Genomic DNA, 7,003 nt, shown 5'->3' with positions numbered 1-7,003 from the left:
GCAGACCTGGCTTGCAGGAACATTTAAGTAGCTGTTCCTATTGCCAAACTATTAGCCAGATCTTTAAAAAGTGGCCTAGCCCAGGAAAGTGTTATGTAAAACCAAAAAAACCCAGTTGATTTGCTACTGTTAAACCAGGGAGAGAGACATGGACCATGAACAAATGTAGGGTATTCCCAGTTTAATGGGAACAGGATAATCAAGTGGATTCCCAGTGGCGGCTTTGCAGAGGGAGTACAAGACCTGAAAGCAAAACTGCTTTGGGTTTAAACAGAGCTCCCTAATATGAGATTTGCTTTTTATGTGTCACTTTCTTTCTCCCCTTGTAAACCTCTGCTCTCAAAGCCAGCGAGGTGATGTGGGGATGATCCTTCAGAAGCCTTGAGAATGAGGAACAAGGTGGAGATGACAGATCCATCACCTGTGACATGCATGACTCAAAGGCATCCCAGCCCTTTTGCACAGCAGTCTCTTTTTAAATATCCCACCAGCAAAATGGCCAAGCCATAGGGCATCCTCCTGAAAGCACATTCCTGCCATTTGTATAGGAATGGTTTGGGAAAAGGGGGAATATTTAACAGAGGTAACTCATGGGGGAAGAAGCTGTGACAACAGCGGCTCCTCCCAAGCGGAGTTTCCGTAGAAAAAACCCGATGTGTGGTCAGCATCTTTATTTCAGGGCATGGCAGGACCCGAGCAGCGCCCGATCCGCGGGCAGGATCCTGAGGGACAGCGCAGCTCCGCCCTCACTCAGACCCCGCAGTTCGGGGGTTTGGGGAGAACGGGGGGCGCAGCTTTGGGGCTGGAAGGGTCGCAAGCCTCAGCCGGGCAGTTTCACCCCACACAGGCCGCAGGAGAAGTTCCTGGGACAGCCTGTGAGGAGCCTCCAGCGCTCGGGGCTCCCCGGGGGGCGGCTCCCGGGGGCACTCCACAAGGCGCGGGGGCTCGCAGCTCCAACAGCCGAGGCAAGGGACTCCCCCAAGCCCGGGGAGCAGCGCCCTGAGGAGACCCCAGGGCGAGCACCAAGCGCTGCCCGAGGGAACGCGGCGCAAACCCGACCGCCGCCGTTCCCCTCATGGCGAAGCCACTTGGTACCTCCCTCCTCCCCCCACGCCTAGCAGTGGTTTCACCCCCCCGCCTCACACACGGCGAGGGGCGTGGCCTCACCCTCACGGCTTTCCCCGCCCTCTCATCCATATTCATGAGGGAGAGACGGGCGGCCCCAATGCGGAGGGGCGGTGCACCCAAGCCCCGCCCCCGAGCGATGAATATTGATGAGGCGCGCCGTGGCGTCGGGGGCGGCGCGGGCGGTGATTGGCCGGGCGCGGCGGCGCGCGGTGACGCGCGCGGCGGCGGTGCGGGTCCCGATTGCTGCAGCCGCTTGTCAGTGTGACGAAGATTGGCACCCGAGGTAAGCGCTGTCACTCAAACCCCGCTCCAGCCCCGCCGTCCATCACGGCGCGCCCGCCGCCCGGGCACGGCCGCACCGGGGAAGCGGCAGAGCGGCTGGGGAAGGGGCGAGCGGGGCGGCGGCGGCGGCGAGGGGAGAAAGGGGCACCCGCGCTCCGCCGCCGCTCGCACGGACCGGGGGGTTTAAGGGGCGGTGGCGGGCGCGGGGAGGGGAAGGAGGGGAAAAGCGGGGAGGGGTGTGGGGGGGGGAGCGAAGCGAGGAAGGTTCTGGAACCGCCGCCGTGCGCCCGTTGTGTCCCGGCGGGGGCGCGCGCGGGGAGGGGACGCGGGAGCGCGCGCGGGTCCGCGCGGAGGAGGAGGAGGAGGAAGAGGAGGAGGAAGGAGATGGGGGCGATGGGATGGGGGGGGAAGGAGGCAGAGAGGGAGGGAAGGAGGGAGAGGAGGCGACGCGGTGCTTAAAGGGGCAGCGCCGTGCCGGCCGCTCCTCGGAGGCGGGGGGGAAACGGGGGGCGCTCCGGGGCCGCAGCTGCTGCTCCCCGCTCTGCTCCTCTCCCTGCTGCCATCCCGCTGCCCCGGCACACCTGCCCTGCCCGGGGGGAGCCGGAGGTGTCTCCCCGTTTTGGGGGCTGTCTCCCCGTTTTGGGGGATGTCCCCCCGCTTTGGGGGATGTCTCCCCGTTTTGGGGGATGTCCCCTCGCTTTGCGGGATGCTCCGCCCGCCTCCCGGTCACAGCGAGCGGGGCCCGGCCGGGTTTGTCCCTCGCTCCCGGCTCCGTTTCGCCGTGACCCCGCGCTCTCCCGGCCGGGCTGCGAGCTGACACCTTCCCCGCAGCCGGGCCCGGGGCTGCCGGCTGTTTACGCGGCCGCAATTAGGGGCTGAGACTTGACACTGGCCAGAGGCCCTGCTGGGGATGTGTGTAAACAATAATAAATCAAGCGCTGGTTTTATCCCCGAGTCTTGCTGAGCCGCGTGTCCCAGCTCTCATGGAGCAGCCCTTGGCTTTCCTTCGCTCCCACCACGCCGGAGTTGGTCAATTAACAATATAACAATATGAGTAGTTAGCATATTCTTGTGATAATTCTCTGTATAGCTTATTGCTATCTTTAAAATATATAATTTATTAAATATTTTCTTAAATGGTGATATGTAGTGGAATTTTGTAGACAGGTCGCAGTATTGGTTTATTTTTTTAATCTGCTGCTGCTGAAGTTTTAGTCTCTTTTTGCAGTTTTGTCTGAGTAAATGGTGTGGTTTAGGGAGGGAGAATCCCAGAATTATTTGAATTGGAAGAGACCTAAAAACTCATCTTGTTCCAGCCCCCTGCCATGGGCAGGGACACCTTCCAAAATCCAGGTTGCTCCAAGCCCTAATATCCAAGCTGGTGTTGGACACTTCCAGGGATGGGGCAAATAATTTATTAGGGGAGTAAATAATTGGGCAGTAAATAATTTTTTCCTAATACAAGACACTATATCTGGTATGGAACCCTTAAAAGTAAATGAATTGCTGGTTTGTTGGCTTTTTTTTTTCTTTCCCACTTGCACTTGAGTGCTGCCAGGCAAGATTCATTTTTTTATCCTTGCCCCTCTCTGGAATAGGTTGTGAGCATTCCCTTAAACAGATCCCAGGAACAGGGAGCATGGCATTGTGTTCTGCATGTTGGAAAACACTTGGGCCAAAATCCTGTGGAGGAAAGCAAGAGGCTGTAGGTCACTCTCAAAGTATGCTAAATATCTCATTTATTTATTTTTTTTTTAAACTAAAAAAATCCTTTCTTAGTTTTTACAAAAAAGTGCACATTTAGTTAGTTCCTAATTTTATTCTTGAGCGCGCTCTTGCACAAAATTTCATTAATGTAGATTGTTTGATGAGGAGAATTGTAACAAGTGTGGCCTAGGAAATGCACCCATCCTGCTGTTGTCCATGCTGTGCCCACACCCACAGGCTGTTCCCTGTCCTCTGTGGGGTATAATTGTTCCTGGGCTGTGGGGTTACATCCTTCAGCTGTGTCTGTGTGGTGTGAGATGGCTTCTGCAGCTGGATGGAGCCCTGGTCAGCCCCTGTTAGCTCCATGTGTGAATTTTATGGATTACACTCAGCCAGGAAACAAGATGTGATTGTATCAGAAATCCATCCTTACATGGATTTCCAGGCTCTGTCATTGCTACAGTATGAAATGCATTTTGAGTGCATTTTCTGTCAAGTAAAATTGCAGATTTATCCTTTTCTGAGTGTGTAATCACATACAGAATCATTACATTCAAATTTTCAAAAATTTCTGTTGGAAAAAAATCCCCCAAACACTTCACATAATCTATTCAAAATAATTATTTTTCTCACAAATTTTCTACCTTCAGTTTATTTTATGAACTATAGAGTATATTTTTTTTCACTGTCACCACTTGATATATTTTCTTGTCATCTCATAATTAAAGTATCCACAGGAAAACTTCAGTGTAGGTTTTACTGTGTTTTCTTTACATAATCTCCAGTTCAGTGGTGAAAGGCAGAGCTCAGTGTGCTGCAGTCACAGCGTAAAAAGGGAAAATAACAGAGTAAAAAGGGAAAGTCACAGGGTAAAAAGGGAAAGTCTGAGATTTTGGAGGCTCATATCATTTCTCATTGATCTCCCCAGTGGATTTTGGCCATGCATTTTTTTTAAATGTGTTTTTTTGAAATTTTTTCTTGTTACCATTTCCCATCTGCTGATAGAAAACCCAAGAATTCTTCACATTTTAAGTACATTGTTGTTGTTCTTAGGGTTGGTGGGGATTTTGTTTTGTATTTGGAAATTTCACTTTGGCATGTAAAAAGTCAAGCTGGTATTAAGTACTTACGGCTTTGATTTGTACTCTTAATACAATTTATAATATTTGGGTTAAATAAAAATAACATTTTAAAGCTAAATCCCTGCAATTTTCCATGACAGGACTGAAAGGAGTTTAGAATGAATTAGATATAAATTTAATTTATTTATTTTAAGTGCTTTAAGTCTTATAAAATGCCAAGTCTTCTGGAAGCTGTAATTTCTTCTTCAGAGTTTTTCAACTGTATTTTTTCCAGGCTTTCCTGTATTTTTCTATCCTGTAAATGCAGTGCTCTAATAAATCCCTAATAATTCTGATTGCTACCACAGCAAGTTTGGGAGCAATTCCATTTCCTGGAAAAGAGGAACTTTGGTGGAATGAAACCCTGTGTTAGTGACCAAGGGTGGCTGATCACAGAGCCACTGGAACTGCCTGTTCTAATGGCCATGGCAATGTCCTGAGAGGAGCAGCCCAAATTGTATTTCAGAATATTATGTCGTGGTCTGGCAGCCAAATGTTGCCTCTGCAAAACTGGCACATATGCAAAAGCTTACAGTAAAGCAGATTAATTTTTTTATTTTGGTCTAAGTAAGACCAAATGCAATTTTTTTGTGTGTGTGAAATTAAAAATGTTGCAAATGTTACTTGTCTAGCAGCAGCAGCAGCAGCTGGTTACTTCACTTCTCACTTGTTCAAAGAGTCTGTAAGTTTAAAAATGAGAAATCTCAGAGGGGTTTATTTTGCTACAGCTCAGTGCTGTACAAAATGTAAAACAACTTACTGCTCCTCTAAGCAAGAGGATTCCAAGAGCAAGGGGAAAAGCTGCTGATGGAGTTCTTTCATTTGCTTACTTGAGGCCAGATGTTGCCAGAATCTTTTACTCAGACCATTTTAGATGTGCCCAAGGGAGTTGAACAGTGAATTATTCACACTTGTGGCAGGTTCTTCACTTTGCTCACTGTGAGGTGGTTTCGTGCCAGAGCTGTGGGACATGGGATTCACCAGGTAGATCAGGGGTGGGGTGAAAAATAAAATAATGACACTGTGGATCTGGAAATGCCAGTTTTGTTGTTATGGCACATTTTTATCAAGCTGCTGAGGGGCAGTAATTGGTTCTCCTGCCAGCACTGAGGGGATCCCACATCATGTATGGCACTGGAAGGCAAATGTGGGTGCTAGAAATGGAAATAAAACTCAGATCTTGTGCTGGCACGGTTGGTTCTCATCCTCCACAGGAACACATTGTTTGGGGTTTGATGTGGCAGCTGCTCCAGGCCGTGCTGTTCTCATTTTTTAGTACCTTGGTGTACCAGAGAGGTATTTGCTGTTAAACCTGAGGGCTGTTTAAGTACACAGAGAGTCAAAAGGTGATTTTTGAGAATGGGAGCTGAGTGTGATGATCACAGACTGTCCCTCACCCTGCTGTGCCCAGGGATCTGCAGCTCTCCTTGCAGCTGAGGGGAAATTCAAGCAAAAAGTAGAATATGGCAGCTAACTTCTGGTGTACTGTAAGAGGCATCCATTTCTTCTAAACCTCCAAATTCCAGTTTTTATTTTATTGGTGAGGTTTTGGAATTGCTTGTGTTTTTTCTTGATGGCAGAAGAAGCTAGGAAGTGTGGCAGTACTTCACATCCTGCTTGGCTTTTTATGAGTTACACAGCAAACAAAGCAAAGGGAAAAGGATATTATCATACTTGCTGAAAAATAAAGTCCAAGCCTTTTATATTCCAAGGAAACAGAGGCAATTAAAGAACAGAAATTGGATCTTTACATGTTTTTGACACGCCTAGAGAACAGGGGAATGAAAATGTGTGTGCTGTGTTGTATGATTTTGTAACTAAAGAACTTCTGGGTCTGTGATCACCTCATTTATGTTTTCTAGCCCATTTTTATGTGGTCTAGACCATGATAGTAGTAATACTAGAAGGAAGATTACCTGGTAATAATAATAATAATAATAATAATAATAATAATAATAATAATAATAATAATAATAATAATAATAATAATAGGTTTTGGGGGTTTTTTGGGTTTTGGGGGGTTTTTTTTTGTTTTCTTTTTTTTGAGGTGTTGGTTTCAGTAGCTTAATTCTTAGTCCTACTGAAATTTGCCACAATGAATATGTTTGAGCAGGGTTATTCTGCCAACTTAAAAATGACTCAGCATCTTGAGAATGACTCTAAGTAAATATGTTCATTTATAAGAAAGGCAGAATTCTTCTTATTTAAGAGCATATCAGCAGCTGAGTTGTGGATTTTAGTGTTGCAGAGGGGAAAGGATTATAAGCATTCACATGGAGCATTTGGCTGCTCATTGAGAACCTCCAACAGGCCAAAACCTCTTGTAAAACCTGCTTTAGATGGTACTGGGCAAATATTTATAATCTAAATTACCTGAATATTCTGTGAGTGCCCTCCAGTCTGTTGGTCCTTGCATGTCACCTGCCTGTGCAGGCATCAGCTGGGCCAAGCAGTTCAGCATGATGCAGCTCACAGCAGCAGGTGATGGGTAAGTTTAACCCTAAATTGTGCTTTTTTTACCCCAGAACACTTAGGCAGCAATCATAACTCCTGGGAGGATGGAGATTTGTGTTTGGGAGAGGTGGGAAGCAAGAGTGGAGCAGGAAAGGAAGAGTTTTTATTTCATCCTCACTTTAAAAAGAAAATAACAGTTCATTTTAACACCTAAACTCAGTAGCAAAACAAAGCTAATTGTTCAGGTTTGGCCAAATGTTGGAGTCAGAACAGGGAAGATTCTGGAAAAGTTTGTGATGAATTGGAATTGG

General features: G+C 47.4%; 1 protein-coding gene across 2 annotated transcripts in view; it reads left to right on the top strand.

Moving 5' to 3' along the window:
* The first annotated feature begins 1,337 nt into the window (after nucleotides 1-1,337).
* Nucleotides 1,338-7,003, top strand: part of PKNOX1 (PBX/knotted 1 homeobox 1) — a 40,251-nt gene continuing 34,585 nt past the window's right edge. Inside the window, exon 1 of one of the 2 annotated variants that reach the window (XM_058043785.1) lies at nucleotides 1,338-1,411. The gene's annotated coding sequence lies outside the window, so the exon portion shown is untranslated. Of the gene's footprint in view, nucleotides 1,412-1,932; nucleotides 3,116-7,003 lie in introns of those variants that run through there. The other variant, XM_058043793.1, reaches the window with a different exon arrangement.

Source organism: Melospiza georgiana, chromosome 2 (genome assembly GCF_028018845.1).
Source record: "Melospiza georgiana isolate bMelGeo1 chromosome 2, bMelGeo1.pri, whole genome shotgun sequence".
In the NCBI taxonomy this organism is placed as follows: domain Eukaryota; kingdom Metazoa; phylum Chordata; class Aves; order Passeriformes; family Passerellidae; genus Melospiza; species Melospiza georgiana.
This window is presented reverse-complemented; position numbering and strand designations above follow the sequence as displayed.